Source organism: Dasypus novemcinctus, chromosome 11 (assembly GCF_030445035.2).
Source record: "Dasypus novemcinctus isolate mDasNov1 chromosome 11, mDasNov1.1.hap2, whole genome shotgun sequence".
Taxonomy (NCBI): Eukaryota; Metazoa; Chordata; class Mammalia; order Cingulata; family Dasypodidae; genus Dasypus; species Dasypus novemcinctus.
Window position 1 is genome coordinate 6,488,875 of NC_080683.1, and position 17,988 is coordinate 6,506,862.

Consider the following 17,988-nt stretch of genomic DNA (forward strand, 5'->3'; position numbering starts at 1 on the left):
TTTAAAACTTAAAAAAAAAAAAAGAAAGAAATGTTATTTTATTTAAAGTGAACTTTCTAGCCTGCACTTTTAAATTTCAAGTTTCCCCATGGCCCTCTCCCTTACACTAGATAGCCTTCTTGGAGACCTTACCTTTGGTTGAGTTTTGCATAGTTCAAATAATTTCTCTACCCTTACTGACTAGAAAAACATTCAGCAATAAAACAATTAACATCCATACATGATAAATACTACAACATGGATGAATCTTGAAGACATTATACTCAGTGAAGAAGACACAAAAGAGCTATACTGTATACTTACATACATATAAAATGTCCAGAAAAGGCAAAATCCACAGAGACAGAGAGCAGAGTGATGGGTGTATGGGGCTGGGGATGAGAGCAGGGACTGACTATAAACTGGTACAAAGGATATTTGTGGAAAGATATTCTAAAACTGAATTATAGTGATAGTTGTACAACTCCATAAATTTACCAAAAATCACTGAATTGGACACTTAAAACGGAGTGAATTTTTTTTTAAAGATTTATTTATTTATTTCTCTCCCCTCCCACCCCACCCCAGTTGTCTGTTCTCTGTGTCTATTTGCTGCGTGTTCTTTGTGTCCACTTGTGTTGTTGTCAGCAGCACGGGAATCTGTGTTTCTTTTTGTTACATCATCTTGTTATGTCAGCTCTCCGTGTGTGCGGTGCCACTCCTGGGCAGGCCACACTTTTGCACTGGGCGGCTCTCCTTACGGGGTGCACTCCTTGCGCGTGGGGCTCCCCTACGCGGGGACACCCCTGTGTGGCAGGGCACTCCTTGCGCGCATCAGCACTGCACATGGGCCAGCTCCACACGGATCAAGGAGGCCTGGGGTTTGAACCGCAGACCTCCCATGTGGTAGATGGACGCCCTAACCACTCAGCCAAGTCCGTTTCCCTGGAGTGAATTTTATAGCGTGTAAATTATACCTCAATAAAACTGATAAAAATTTTAAAATGAAATAGGCATTATATAGCTAGGATTTACCATTTAATACAATACTACTGGGGAGGATGAAAAAAGGCAAAATAATGACTGTGAAGTCTACAAGATGGGCAAATAGGGTTCAATAAATTATTTTTACTTCAAACTGAAAAATTTTAGGTTAGACACCGCCTCCCACCACAACGAGTTGATGCACAAGCCGCAGCCCACGGGGAGCAGATGTGGCTCAGGCCATTGGGCACTGGCCTTTCATGTGGGAGGTCCCGGGTTCAATTCCCAGTGCCTCCTGGAAATGAGCAGACAGATAAGAGAACCATCTAGGGGAGAGGGGATAAATAAATCATTTACTAAAGTAAACAAATAAATACTTAAAAAGAAAAAAAGGCCTATCTTTGATCCAGCAATTCCACTTCTAAGAATTAATCCTGAAAAAGAAATGAGTTCTATGTCACAATAAAAATTAATAAAATCAGAAAGAAAGAAGAAAATAATTAGGCAAGTGAGCAGATATTTACACTAGTTAAAAAATAAAATCAGGGAAGTGGACTTGGTCCAATGGATAGGGCGTCCACCTACCGCACGGGAGGTCCACGGTTCAAGCCCCAGGCCTCCTTGACCCGTGTGGAGCTGGCCCATGCACAGCGCTGATGCGTGCAGGGAGTGCCATGCCACGCAAAGGTGTCCCCCGTGGGAGCCCCACGCACAAGGAGTGTGCCCCATAAGGAGAGCCTCCCAGTGCGAAAAAAAGTGCAGCCTGCCCAAGAATGGCACCGCACACATGGAGAGCTGATACAACAAGATGACGCAACAAAAAGAAGCACAGATTCCCAGTGCTGCTGATAAGGATAGAAGCGGTCACAGAGGAACACACAGCGAATGGACACAGAGAGCAGACAACTGGGGGGGGGGGGAAGGGGAGAGAAATAAAATTTTAAAAAACACACAAAATCAGTAAATGACTGATTAAGTTACAGCATACTTGAAATAGAATACCTGTAGACATTAAAAATGGACATGGTGGTGGCTGACTTGGCCCAGTGGTTAGGGCGTCCGTCTACCACATGGGAGGTCTGCGGTTCAAACCCCGGGCCTCCTTGACCCGTGTGCAGCTGGCCCATGCGCAGTGCTGATGCGCGCAAGGAGTGCTGTGCCACACAGGGGTGTCCCCACGTAGGGGAGCCCCACGTGCAAGGAGTGTGCCCCATAAGGAGAGCTGCCCAGCGCGAAAGAAAAGTGGTCTGCCCAGGAATGGTGCCGCACACACGGAGAGCTGACACAACAAGATGACGCAACAAAAAGAGATACAGATTCCCGTGCCACTGCCAACAACAGAAGCGGACAAAGAAGATGCAGCAAACGGACACAGAGAACAGACAACGGGGGGGGGGGGGAGGAATAACTAAATAAGTAAATAAATCTTTTTTTAAAAAAAAAGGACATGGAAAGATACGTACAGATTGAGGTGAAGAATTTTCTTGTCTATTTATTATTATTGAAATAATGAAAATGCTCTAATAATGATTTTTTTTACATTCCAATAAGTTTATTCTGTAAAAACAATACTTTTTTTGTTTTTGATTTTTTTTTTACAGTGAACTTTTCAACTACGAACTTCAAATATGCAAAAGATGTTCCAAGGACAAGCATAACAGGTCTGATAAAACCCAAACTGACTAAAGGTGTTCTCACAATAGAAGATGGCACAAAAATAAATAAAATCTCTATTATCACAATAGCAACAATAATGTACACATAATGGTTTGTGGGATAGATATTAATTATTCTAACTCTAGTTCAAAAAGAAAACAATAGTTTAAAAGTCTATATTTAAAAGTCATTGTTTTGTCTGGTTTCTTATAGGGCTGCTGCTTGTTCCAACTTTAAAATGTAAAATATCCACCTTGAGTGATCAGCTCAAATTGTACTGGCATTGGGAAAAATAAATCATTGCCTTTATTTTAGAGCAACACAAGAAGACTCACTAACTTCACATATAGAAACTGAGTTTGTGTATATAACAACATGAGTTTCGAGAAGTATAAGCTCTCAACTAGCTACTGCTAATACATAATTGATATTTTACAAAGGGTTAAACTTTACACATGGCCTCAAAACTGAAGGACAATTTTAATTTTATCTTCAATATACCAACATTATGTATCTAGGAATTAATTTCTGGGTTCTGTCACAGAGATGAATTCATCCTTAAATATAGTGTTGAGTGATCATTGAAAAAAATGTTAATTTATATTTAACATTGTTTGGAGATGGTGAGATGAAGGCAGGAGAATGATGAGCATATCTGCCTTGATAAAAGGATCCTAGACATGGATAAATCTGTGCAAAAATCTTCATAATCCTTAGTGGTTAAGGGCAACTTCATGCAACCAAGTATCATGAAATTAAATCAATAACATTAAAAAAGTTAAAGTCTTTTTTTTCCCCCAAACACAACAGAGGAATGTGAATAATGTACATACAAATTGGGGTTCTGTCAGTGACAACAACAACGATGTGCTGGTTCATATTAAATTCAAGAATATTAGACAACCAAACGTGTAACCTTCTTGTGGTTTCTCTTAATAGGCAGCTTCCTCAGGTAGTCAGAGCCCTTTACTAGCTTTCTGCAAGTCTGAAGTTGTGTTTCTTGTGTCACTGCCAGCCATCTCCATCCTCAGAGCTGCTTTTGTTTTCTTCTTTGCAATCCTTGTCATATTCATCTCCTGGAGATTTCTGGAACTGTTTAGAGGATTTCTTGGAAGTATATGATTTTTTCTGTTTTGAGCCTGCGTTTTCATTCCTTCTTTTGCCTTTTCCATCTTCTTCTACTCTATCACCTTCTTCCTCATTGCTTGCATCTGCAGTATTTCCACCTTTTCCCTCAGTTTCTGAAGAGCTCTGTTACTGAATTGCCTGGTATCCAGTCAACTTCACTCTTGTGTGATTTTCTATTTCCTATAATCCTTCATTAAATTTGACTTTCCAAACTTGTCTTTATATTCCTTATGAGGGAAAAGGTCTTTGGGACATAGAAATGCAGTTTCATGGATGCCAAAAAAGAAGATAGAATACTTATTTGCTGGAGGTTTCATGGCTCCTTCCAGAAGTTCATCAATCCGGGCCGGCCAGTGTGGGTAGCCCTTCATCCTGGCGAAGACAAGGTCGCCCACCTTGTACCCGCAGGGCCGCCGACGCGCCACCCTGGCGACTCCCTTCCCAGTCGTTCCTGGTCACCACTGATGATGCCGGGGAGGCCACCGCCCCTGCGCCCACGGACAGACAGACGCACTGCAAACACAGTAGTCTAATAATGATTGGAGTGATAAATACACAACTGTGTGATTATACCAGATACCACTGACTGCACACTTTGAATTGTACGCTTTATTGGGTATGTAGCAATAAAATTGATTTGGGAAAGAAAATTTAAAAATTTAAAAATTTTTAAAAAGAAAGATACCTACAATATATTTAGTTTAAAAAGGTTATAAAGCAATATATATGACTATATTTAATTTTAAATTATTTATATATGTGAATATCTGAAACAAACTGATGAGCAGTATTACAAGTGGATTTTTTTTTAGGTACTGGGGCCAGGGATTGAACCTGGGACTTCTTATGTGGGAAGCTGGTACTCAACCACTGACCCACACTTGCTCCCCTACAAGTGGCTTTTATTTTATGATTAAACATTTCTGAATTGCTGGTTTTCTACATTCAGCATTATCTACTTTTATAATCAGGATAAAATAAAGATATTTCCATTTCTGAAAAAGGCAAACCTCCTTATGGAAAAACAGACAAAGAACATGTTCATTTCATTCATTAAAAAAAAAAAAGGATATTTACCACAGGAAAGTACTCATCAGAAATGACAATATACAGGGAAGCGGACTTGACCCAATGGATAGGGCATCCATCTACCACATGAGAGGTCTGCAGTTAAAACCCGGGCCTCCTTGACCCGTGTGGAGCTGACTTATCAGCAGCGCTGATGAGTTCAAGGAGTGCCGTGCCACGCAGGGGAGTCCCCTGCGTAGGGGAGCCCCACGCACAAGGAGTGCGCCCCAGAAGGAGAGCGGCCCAGCACGAAAGAAAGTGCAGCCTGCCCGGGAATGGCGCCGCACACACGGAGAGCTGACACAGCAAGATGATGCAACAAAAAGAAACACAGATTCCGGGTGCCTATGATAAGGATAGAAGCAGTCACAGAAGAACACACAGCAAATGGAAGAGAGAGAGCAGACAACTGGGGGCAGGGGTGGCGCAGGAGGGATAAATAAATAAATATTTTTTTAAAAAAAGAAATGACAAAATACAAATTAAAGCAAGATCACATTTTTTATCTATCAAACTGAAAAAATATTTTTTTGACATTTTCACCACTTACTACCCAATGACTTTGTGCTAAGTTATTTAACCCAAGTCTCTTTTCCTTTTTCTGTAAAATGAATATAATCATGGCACTTATTTCCTAGAGTTATTATGAGCATTAAGTTATATATTACACATAAACCATTTAAAACAGTACCTGGAAAATACTAAATACCATGCATCTGTAAAGCAAAATTCAGGTGGGCACACACACATAAACACACTCACTATAGTTTTAGAAGGATATACATCAAAAACTTAATAGTGGGGAGGGGGAAAGAGGAATAGAATAGATGGAAGCGGGGTAACTGGGAGGCAATGGAAGTGTTCCACAAGATTATGCAATGATGGATAGAGGACATGTTAAATTTCACCAAAAATGTATAAAAGTCTATAGGTAAAATGTAAACCATAATGTAACTAAAAATTTAGAAAACTGTACAGTCTAAAATATAAACCATAATGTAAACCAAAATGGAACCATGTCTGATAGCTATGTTTCAATATCTGTACACCATCTGCAGCAAATATAACATGCCATGCAAAAAGATCATTGCTGGGGAAGGGGAAAAAGGGTTTGATGGTGGATATATAGGAGTTCCCTATATTATATATGTAACTTTACTGTGATATAAAACTTTTTTGAAAACAAAATGAAAAATTAGAGGGAAAAAAAAAGGATGTAGACAGAGGAAGAAATTAAAGAAATTGCCTTGCCACTATATACACAGCAACATTTATTACAGTGATGAAAGGCAAAACGTCAAAAACAAACTTTTATGATATTTCTCATTTTTTAATACCCCAATTTATTTTTACTTTTAGTATGTATTCTATTGGCTAAACTTTAAACCTACCATTATTATTTCATTTTCCTATTAATTGAATTTGGCAATATATTAGGCTTCATTTTTCTTTTTCTTTAAAGATTTTTTATTTCTCTTCCCTTCCGCACCCAACCCTCCCAGTTATCTGCTCATTATGTCCACTCACTGTGTGTTCTTCTGTGTCCACTTGTATTCTCGTCTCGTGGCACTGGGAATCTGTGTCTCTTTTTGTTGCATCATCTTGCTGCGTCAGCTCTCCGTGTGTGCGGCACCACTCCTGGGCAGGCTGTACTTTTTTTGTGCTGGGCAGCTCTCCTTACATCGTGCACTCCTTGCACGTTGGGCTCCCCCACGCGGGGGAAACCCATGTGACATGGCACTCCTTGCGCACATCAGCACTGTGTGTGGGCCAGCTCATCACACAGGTCGGGAGGCCCTGGGTTTGAACCCTGGACCTCCCATGTGGTAGGTGGGTACTCTTATTTGTTGAGCCAAATTCACTTCCTTAGGCTTCATTTTTTAAAACGTTTTGGACCACAAAGGGGTTCGACTATGGCAAGGGAGGAATGCTGATGTGGGGTGTTATTGATGGGAGACACATAGTTGGGAGGGAGTTCGCCAGTGCATGTATAGAGGGTATATAAAAATGTTCGGATATCCACTGGGTATTTTCAGAGTAGTTACAGTTACGAACGACAACTGAGGGAGTTCTTAGCCAGTGGAGCTCTGTCACATTCCCCAATGGAACAGCAACAATCCCCCAAATGCAAGGGCCAAGACCAGTGAATAAGGGTGGTTAAATGATAAGCCCTTGATTCTGATAACTATGCTTATGAGCCTGTGTGCCTGAAATTTCAACTAGACCTAGAGCTGCAGGGTGCCTAAGAGTTACCTCCTGAGAGCCTCCAAGTTGCTCAAATGTGGCCACTCTCTAAACCAAACTCAGCGTGTCAATGCATTACCTTTCCACCAAGATGGGACATGCCTCCAGGGATGAACCTCCCTGGTGCCAAGGCATTACTACCAATCACTAACTGGTGATGCAAACAGAAAAAGACCTTGAATAAAAGGGGAAAATGGTAAAGACAAATGAGTTTATTTGGCTATGAGTTTTCAAAAAATTCGGGAGGTCATCAGAGGGGTCACGCTTATGCTCGCCTCAGCAGGATCCCAAAGACAGCCAAAGTAGATACAACACCAGGTACTGGTACTTCTGAGGGCTACGGAGACACATAGGTTCTACAGTCATGGCAGTTGGCTCTGGAGTTCAGTGCCTTGTCAGTGGGCCCTACTTTGGAATTTGTTTTCCTGAGTAAGATGGAGTTGGACTCGGATATGACCTTTCCACACTTGCCTCTTCTGTCACTTTTACTGAACCTGTGGTTGGCACTGGGGTTGATGTATACCCTGGAGAGTTCAATCTGTGAACTGGCCATGTGCCAGCTGGGCTCTGAGCCTCAGCAGAGATGCAGCTCCTACTCTCTGGTTTGTTGAACTTGCATAGGTCAGCTAACAGGCAGGTGAAGATGGCCAGCCACCACACCTGGGAACCAAGAGTGCCTACAACTCCAAGCAGGAGAATTGCATCCATCAACCATGTGGGATCTAAGCCCCCTCTGGATATAGAGGTGGAGTGGACATCACCATCTCAGGGTCCACAGGATGGAGCAATAAAATATGGATTGGAGTGGACTTACTTTTATTCTACCTTAGAACTATTGTGACTATGAATGGAAGAAACTGTAGCACTGATCTGGAGAAAGTGGCCCCAGTAGTTGCTGAGGGCAGGGAGAGGGAAGAAGAGGTGTGATGTGGGGGCATTTTCAGGACTTGGAGTTGTCCTAAATGATACTGCAGGGACAGATGCTGAACATTATATATCCTGCCATAACACACTGAATGGACTGGGGGAGAGTGTAAACGACAATGTAAACTATAATCCATGTGGTGCAGCAGTGCTCCAAAATGTGTTCACCAAATTCAATGCATGTGCCACAACGATGAAAGAGGTTGTTGATGTGGGAGGAGTGGGGGGTGGGCTGTGGGGTATGTAGGAACCTTTTATTTATATATATATATATATATATATATATATATATATATATATATATATATATATATATATATATATATATTTAAAGATTTATTATATATATATATATATTTTAAAGATTTATTTATTTATTTCTCTCCCTTTCCCTCTCCCCGCCCCAGTTGTCTGTTCTGTGTCTATTTGCTCCATGTTTTTCTTTGTCCGCTTCTGTTGTCAGCGGCACGGAAATCTGTGTTTCTTTTTGTTGCATCATCTTGCTGCGTAAGCTCTCCGTGTGTGCAGCGCCATTCCTGGGCAGGCTGAACTTTCTTTCGCACTGGGCGGCTCTCCTTAAAGGGCGCACTCCTTGCGCGTGGGGTTCCCCTACGCGCGGACACCCCTCTGTGGCAAGGCACTCCTTGCGCGTATCAGCACTGCGCATGGGCCAGCTCCACACGGGTCAAGGAGGCCCAGGGTTTGAACCACGGACCTCCCATGTGGTAGGGTCAAGTCCGCTTCCCCCCTATATTTTTTAATATAACATTTTGTTATATTACCTATATATAACCTATGTATCTTCAAAAAATACAATAAAAATAAATAAATGCAGAAAAAAAAACAAAGTGTTTATCCCAGGTGAACATACATTTTTGTCACAAGAAAACAGTTATTATCTTTAAAATGTTTTTAATAAGCCATGGTTCCCAGTCATGGTTTTGTGCAAACTCCATCCTCCAGCCAGTCTTTTCCTCTTTCTCAAGGCTTGTTATCAAAGTATTAAAAACAACAACAACAAAAAAAAAAAAAAATCAGCAAAATTTACTTTAAAAAGTAAACTCTGGGAATGTGGCTCATGTGACTGGGCTCCCACCTACACATGAGAAGTCCATGGTTTGGTTTCTGGAGCCTCCTAAAGGAGATAGTGAGCTGGTGCAACAGGCAGGCGTGGCAAGCTGACACAACAAGATAACAAGATAACGCAACGAGACACACAAGAAGAAAAACATGAGAGACACAACAAAGCAGAGAGCAGAGGTTCCCAGTGCCTCCTAAAGAAGACAAACAGGACAGCAAACTGGAGTGACAGGCAGTCACAGAGAGCTGACGCGACAAGATGATGCAACAAGACACAAGAGGAAAACATAATGAGACACACAACAAAGCAGGGAATGGAGGTGGCTTAAGTGATTAGGCACTGTCCTCCCACATCAGAGGTCCCGGGTTCGGTTCCCAGTGCCTCCGAAAGAAACAAAGATGAACAGACACAGAAAGTGCAAACAACAAGGGGGTGGAGAGAGAAAAATAAATAAATCTTACCCAAAAAAAAAAAAAAAAAAGTAAACAGTGACCAGAAAGCACTGAGCACGCCATGCATCATTCAATCAATCATTAGTAGGCTATTGCTCCATAACAGGTTGTGAATCACTGACTTCAAGTACAATAATTCAAGTGTGAACAACGCTCAGAAACTCTTTAAAGAACAAAGACTCAAAACTCACTGAAAAAACATAACTATTCGCTTTAAAAATGTGTTGTTTTAAAAATCTGGTACATCCAGTAAATTCAGTGGGGTAGAGTCTCCATATTTGGGAATAAACTGCTTCCCTCACCAGACATCCACCAACTCTCAAATCATTAGACCACGACTTACAAAATCAATTATCCTTCTAAAAAGTGAATAATAGACTAGTTTCATCTGCATAAGGTGATTTAATAAACTAAGTCAAATCTCTTGTCATTTTCAGTCCTGTTGAATTTTAGATTCCTAAAAAGTTCAATTTATGGAGTACATTCTTTGGCAATATCACAGAAGTAAGTTCACACAAGCTCACTATTAGATAGTTTACTTAACACAGTAAAATTAAAAGTTTCAAATTATATGTATTTTATGGATGAGTTGGTCAATTAATACAGTGAAGGATTTACTATATTTGAAGTGACTAAATTCCATATTGAACTGTTAATTAAAAAACACATATCCACTTGATCAAGCTATCCAAGTGCCTAGCAACTAAATTCACTTTTTTTTTTAATTTCTCCCCCCACCCCCCGCCCCAGTTGTCTGTTCTCTGTGTCCATTCGCCGCATGTTCTTTTTTGTCCGCTTCTGTCATTGTCAGCAGCATGGGAATCTGTTTCTTTTTGTTGCATCATCTTGTTGTGTCAGCTCTCCGTGTGTGCAGCGCCATTCTTGGGCAGGCTGCACTTTCTTTGGTGCTGGGCGGCTCTCCTTCTGGGGCACACTCTTGCGTTTGGGGCTCCCCTACACGGGGGACACCCCTGCGTGGCATGGCACTCACTGCACACATCAGCACTGGCGTGGGCCAGCTCCACACGGGTCAAGGAGGCCCGGGGTTTGAACCACGGACCTCCCATGTGATAGACAGACGCCCTAACCACTGGGCCAAGTCCGCTTCCCTAAATTCACTTTTGATACAAGAATCCTGGTACCCACTGCTCTTGATAGGATGAACAAGTATTCAAAGCAAATTATATATACATATATATACACACCTATACATAGAAAAATATTTATATAAATACACATATATGCATAAAAAATTCTTTACACAGAGAAAATGTCTAAAAGGTACAAAAGACATTGTTAGCAGTATTTATCTCTGGAAAGGGGAGGGGATTTCTGCTTTTAACTTTTAGTCCAGAGGCTACAAATTAGTGGCCCAAGGACCACAGCATGCCTACAGGTGTGCTTTATTTGACCCACAAAATGTTTTTTAAATATTTCAATTATTTGTCAACATTAAAAAATCAAGAAATTTTCCATAAAAATCTCAAATTGGCTTCTCATTAAAAAAAAAAAAAAAGGAAAATTTTAAAACACTGGGTCCCCATTCCAGCATGGCAACTTTTAACTTAAGCAATCAAACACTGTCTTTCTAAAAGGCAAGTGTTGGGAAGCAGACTTGGCCCAGTGGTTAGGGCGTCCGTCTACCACATGGGAGGTCCGCGGTTCAAACCTTGGGCCTCCTTGACCCGTGTGGAGCTGGCCCACGTGCAGTGCTGATGCGCGCAAGGAGTGCCCTGCCACGCAGGGGTGTCCCCTGCATAGGGGAGCCCCATGCACAAGGAGTGCACCCTGCATTGAGCCGCCCAGCGTCAAAGAAAGTGCAGCCTGCCCAGGAATGGCGCCGCACACAAGGTAAGCTGACGCAGCAAGATGACGCAACAAAAAGAAACAGATTCCCGTTACCGCTGATAAGGATAGAAGCAGTTACAGAAGAACACACAGCAAATGGACACAGAGAGCAGACAACTGGGGGGAGGGATAAATAAATAAATCTTAAAAAAAAAAAAAAAAAAGAGCAGAGAGCACTACTAAGAAGAGCGATTAATGTGCCAACTTCAGAAAAATAATGAATTTCATGAGGCAGAAAGAGTACATAAGTGTGTTCTAGGAGAGCAAAAGTTTAGAAGTAGGAAAGCAAAAGCATGTGTGTGGAATAAGCAGCAGCCCAGTCTGAAACGGGTAGAAACTAGGCTATTCAGTGCAACGAGATATGCCTGGAAAGGTAGACACAGATTAAGTTGGGACCAATCTTTGGAGGGACCTGAATGTCAAGCCAAACCTCTCTGCTCTTTATCTCGTGAGCAACAAAGGACTAAGAGATGTTTTTTCCCTCCCCCGAGATGGCTCCCTTGTCTGCCACTGTTTTTGCAGCTTGTCTGCTCATTGTTCTTGCTTATTGTTTTCTTTCTTTTTTTTTTATTTCTCTCCCCTTCCCTGACCCCCCCAGTTGCCTGCTCTCTGTGTCCATTCACTGTGTGTTCTTCTGTGACCGCTTCTATCCTTATCAGCGGCACCAGGAATCTGTGTTTCCTTTTGTTGCATCATCTTGCTGCATCAGCTCTCTGTGTGTGCAGCGCCGTTCTTGGGCAGGCTGAACTTTCTTTCGCACTTGGCGGCTCTTACAGGGCGCACTCCTTGCACGTGGGGCTCCCCTACATGGGGGACACCCCTGTGTGGCATGACACTCCTTGCACACATCAGCACTGTGCACGGGCCAGCTCCACATGGGTCAAGGAGGCCTGGGGTTTGAACCACAGACTTCCTATATGGTAGGTAGACGCCCTATCCATTGGGCCAAGTCCACTTCCCTCACTGTTTTCTTACTGTCTGCGTGTTTCTTCTTAGGAGGCACCAGAACCCAATCCAGGACCTCCCAAGTGGGAGGCCAACTGCTTAAGCCACATCCTCTCCCTGCTCAGTCTTTTTTTTTTTTTTTTTGCTTACTTACTGTCTTGCTCATTGTTGTTGTTGTTGTTTTTCTTGTTGTCTGCTTATTGTGTTTTCCCCCCAATGTCTGCCCACTGGTTTTGCTCACATTTGTCTGTCTTCTTTAGGAGGCACCAGGAACCAAACCCAGTATCTCCCATGTGGGAGGCGGGTGCCGAACTGCCTGAGCCACATCTACTCCCCAATAACAGAGAATTTTGAGAACAGAAAGGCCCAGATCACAGGCATGATAGAAAGACTGATCTAGTGGTGGTATTTAAGCAAAACGGGCTGAAAGGAAGAGAGCCAGGTGTCAAAACCCAATTTGGAGACTAGGTTTAAATGAGTGGTAACTATCTGCAAACTAAGGTGATGGCAGGAGGAACGGAAAAAAGCGTGGTGCACTGCAGAATGGAAATGAACTGGATCTGGCAAGTAATCTGGGGTGTCCATGAAAGAGAGGGCATCAGAGATAACTCATGAAGCCTGATGTCCAGGGGAAGAGTGGAACTATTAACAGAATAGGGAAGTCAGAAAGAAAAGCGCTTTGGGGAGTGAGGGTAGGGAAAGAATAAAACGATCTTTTAAAGCACGTTTAGTTTTGAGGTACCAATAGAATATCCATTTCTTTTCCCCACCAGAAAACCTTGCACATTTTTCTGTCCAAATTTTTAATGATGGCTGAACAGAGTAAAGAATGTATTTAATGTTCAGTCACTGAGAAGCTAGTCCCAGAGCCAATCAAAATTAAGTTCCACAGAAAAAAGACGGAATCTCTACTTCATTCCACATATGAAAATTAACTCAAATGGATCAACAAACTGAAAATAAGAACTAAAATCATACAACTCTTATAAGAAAACATAGGGGCAAATCTTCATGAACTTGGATTTGGCAATGGATTCTTAAATATCACGAGCAACATAAGAAAAACTAGACATATTGGACTTAATCAAAATTTAAAATGTTTGCGCAAAAAAGGCATTACCAAGAAAGTGAAAGGACAACCTACAGAACTGGAGAAATTATTTGCACATTATAAATCTGACAAGGGTCTAGAACTCCTACAACTGAACAACAAAAAAGACAACCATATTTTTAAAAAATGGGCAAAGGACTTGAACAGACATTGTTCCAAAGAAAATACACAAATAGCAAGCACAATAAAAAGATGTTCAATAACATTAGTTATTATAACTGCAAATCAAATAACTATTAAGTACCACTGTACACCCTTGAGGAGGGCTATAATAAAACATTATTTTAAAGGAAAATAGTAAGTGTTGGTGAGGATGTGGAGAAATTGGAACCCTCATAGACACTGCTGGTCAGAATATGAAATGGAATATGAAGTGGCTGTGGAAAAGTTTGACAGTTTCTCAAAAAGATAACCATAGAGCTACCATATTACCTTGCAATTCCACTCCTAGGTATATTCCTAAAAGAACTGAAAACAATTTGCAAACAAATACATGTATACACATGTTCACAGAATGACTATTCGTTAACAGCCAAAAAATGGAAATAACCCAAATGCCCATCAATGGATGAATAAACTGTAGTATATATACATACAATGGACTACTACTCATGTATAAAAGAAGTACTGATACACAATATGTAGATGAACCTATGAAAGAAATCAGACACAAAAGGTCAGATATTATATAATTCCATTTATATGAAAAATCCAGAATTGGTAAATCATAGTGCCAGGAGCTGGGGGAGGAGATAACAGGGAGCAACTGTTTAATGGGCACAGGATTTCCTTTCTGGGTGATGAAAACACGTTGGCACTAAGTAGAGAAGGCAGTTGCATTCTATGAATGTATGAAACACCACTTTATTATTTCATTATAGAACGGTTACTTTTTTTTAGGAGCTGCCAGGGATTAAACCCAGGACCTTATACATGGGAAGCAGGTGCTTAACCACTTAAACTACATCCGCTCCCTTAAAAAAATCTCAATTTCACCTTCTTTACAAAAAAAAAAAAAACTAACCTCAACAATAGTTTTTTTTTTTTATTTCATTAGAGAAGTTGTGGGTTTACAGAGCAATCATGCATAAAATACAGGATTCCCATATACCACCCCACCACAAACACCTCTGCATTGGTGTGGGACATAATGTTACAACTGATGATAGCACATTTTTATAACTGTATTATTAATTAAAGTTCATGGTTTAACTTAGGGCTCCCTGTCCGTGTATAGTAGTTCCATGGGATTTGTTTGTTTTTAATCTGTCAACCTCAACAATTTTAACCTAAAAAGAAAAAATAATTTTTTAAATGAAGCTCCATGTCTTGTCACTGCAGAACCTATAAGCACATTCTAGCAAAGCCCATCTTCTAAACGGCCCCTGCTCTACCTACTCCTTCCCAGTTTCACTTAGGTACTCTACCTACAACATGCAGCTTTCCCATCAATTCAAACCCCTCAACCATCTCAAAACTTAGCATCTAAGAAAGCAATCTGTCCATAGCAGGGACTCAAATCTTTATGAATCATGACTCTATTTGATTGTCTACTCCTACCTGTTATGAAAACTTTTTCAGCTAATCATCAGTGTTAATATGTAAATGTTTCCTTTCTGATATCCTGTAACAGACTCCCTATTAAATAGCAAATTGTGATAGAAGCTGTCTTCTACTTTGGTATTACACTAGCTGTAAGAGATCTATCCCAAATATATATTTGTATAATACTGCCTGGGTCAATGGTTTTTGCTGTTATATGCTAGACAAATGTTGTATGTGGAGCGTGGAGAAGTGGGGTGTTGGTAAGGAAACCAACTGTGCCCACCATAGGTATAACAGAAACTAGTTCTGACTTGATATATGATGAGAAATTCAAGTTCCATAGAAACAGCACAGTGAAAGACTTTCTGAAGAGGTTTATTACTTTTTACTATTTTTTTCTTTGTAACTAAAGTAAAGCTGACTGTTTTATGTATAAACTACTTTATTTTATACCAAGAGTCCCAAGTTGCATGTGCTACTCAATAAATAAAAATTGAAAAAAATGGAAAAGAAAATTTACCTGAAGAACGTCCAAAACAAGAACTCCCAACCTTTTGAGAAATGCAATAGAGTGTAAAATAGCGTACCACAACCTTCTCTACCCTCTTCCTAAAACTGCTGTTTGGCAGGATTTTTTCTCTTTGGCAGAATTTTTTCTCTTTAAAGGAAACTAGTCACACCAACCTTTATCTCTGTCATAAAGGGACTTTTCCTAGATTCAAATATATAAACCAGAAAGTGAATCAGAAATTCTTTTAGCATGGGGATTACTGAGAAAAAGATTAAGCACAGGAAAGGAGGCACTGTGAAGTCAAATGATTGTCACATCTAGATTCTGAATTCACTTCTTGGCTTTGTGCTTATACCTTTATTTATCCAGCAGGTACCTCTGATAATGATGATAAAGTTAACAGGAATTATTTTCAAAATTGGTTTTCTTGATTTACTTTTCTAGAATACATCTGTTCCAAATACGATGGGCATATGTGGTATTCTGAAAAATATACACCGCTCCCTAAAGAATCCTGGAGGCAAAACAGGACATTGCAACACAAAACTGCAAAGCACTTGCCTAATGAATAGGAGGGAGAAAACTAGCCAAAGCTGTATGTACACCAGAAGATATTTTACCTACACCTACATTGAGAAGTAAGGCCAGTATTTATCTCGTTTCTAAATGTATTCCTCTAAAAATCTAGAAGGGTTATTTGTCCCTTGTCACAAATGCTAAAGGGCAGCTCACTATGAACATAAAAGTGCAGAAACAAGTGACTTTGACAGCCAGAAGTTTAAAATTTTATGCAAGCTCGCCTCTGAACCCTGTTGCTTTCCTCTGGGAAGAAAAAATATCTATATATCTATATACAAACATTTATACGTATATATAAATCAACTAAGCTGCATTAAAGATTGAGTAGCCATTAAATTGAATGTTTAAGTTTTAAATGGTTGAAAATTTTTAGTGACTATACTTAGAACTTCCTGACATCTTAGGGAAGGTATTTATTATATAGTCTCTGTCTCTAAAGACCTAGCAAAAGAAAAAAAGTTTAAATCGCAGTGAGAGAGCATAATAAGATTATAATGAGTTACCATGCAAATCTCTGTCCTTAGGAAATCAAGAATAGGATAAATAGCTTTATCTTAGAAGAGTTACATGCAGTTCTGCAGGAAAAACTGGAAGGAACTAGAGAATCTCTTAAGTTTCAATATTAGGATTCCAAATTCTATATTCACAGCCCAAAAGTGTCTCTGCAAGATATTCCACATGTAGTTATACTAATCTATAATTATTTCAGTTTGGCTTCAGACATTGGGTTTACTTTATACTATGCCCTTTCGTCACTTCATGTACTTACTCAGGAACTGAAAATTGACTACTTTTGTTAAGAGGGAGTTTCACCAATCCCCAGCAGCATGGCTGCCAGCTCAGGTATAAACGGTGCAAAAATGCTCACATTAATTTAGAATACTTGGTTCTAAATTAAACAAAGTTTTCAATAAAAGCAGCAAAAAATAAATTCTGACTTTTTGTAAACAAAAGCATAGTCTTTCCAAACTGGATTTCATTTTAGAAGACACATCGCCTTCATTTCAAAATAATTATCGTTAATTTACCAGACTATTTTTAATACTCTTCAGACAACTAAATGGTGGTTATTTATTACAACAATCTAAGTAAGCACTCACGAAGTCACAGGAAGGTTAATCATCTCCAAATCAAAAGGTTAACCACAGCAATTTAAGAGATTTTGCCAAGTGGTATTAGAACTATCTCAACAGTTTCCAAAGTTCGATATTAAATGAGACATAAAACATATTTCTAAACTCTAAATATTTACCTCAACAATACATACAAATATTTTGACCAAGTATGCATGTATATAATTATTTTAATTAGATTTTATTAATTATAAAGCATGCTTTTTTTAAATAAAAATCCACCAAGATGAATACAGCCAGCTCAACATAAGAATCGAGGCAGAATATTGGATTATGGAGCTAACTAGATGTATAAGAAAGAAAAGAGTGACAGGCCTTCCTGCTGTCATTTCACAAAAGACTTTTCATATTATAATGAATTAATACTAAAGAAAAGACCTTCTATAGTCAAAAATAAGGTAATATGGCTTAAAGCTGAATTATTATCACTTAATTGCCTGGATTCCTAAGAGACTACTGACTTCCAATTGGTGTAACTTGCTTTTAAAACCAGAATACATTTTTAAATTATTCACTCCTTTGCTCAGAAATGTATTATACCTTGTTTAATACAGAGATAGCATACCATGAGTATATAATACAATATAGTATACATGCTATTCCATGTCTTCTAGTCACTTTTTAATTGAAAAATACAAAAATTTTATAATTCACTTATTTTTAAGCTATTGATTCATATCCACACCCGGCCTCACTTACCCCTCATCTTTCATAACACCTAAAATGAACAATCTTAGAAAACGATGGCAGTGCAAGATGCTCCAGGGTGCCTTTCTCCCACAGAAACTTTGAACAACCAG

General features: G+C 39.8%; 1 protein-coding gene and 1 pseudogene across 4 annotated transcripts in view; both read right to left on the reverse strand.

Moving 5' to 3' along the window:
• Nucleotides 1-17,988, reverse strand: part of ILRUN (inflammation and lipid regulator with UBA-like and NBR1-like domains) — a 109,052-nt gene that overhangs the window by 81,944 nt on the left and 9,120 nt on the right. The window lies entirely within an intron of this gene.
• LOC139440032 (hepatoma-derived growth factor-related protein 3 pseudogene) lies at nucleotides 3,243-7,612 on the reverse strand (annotated as a pseudogene).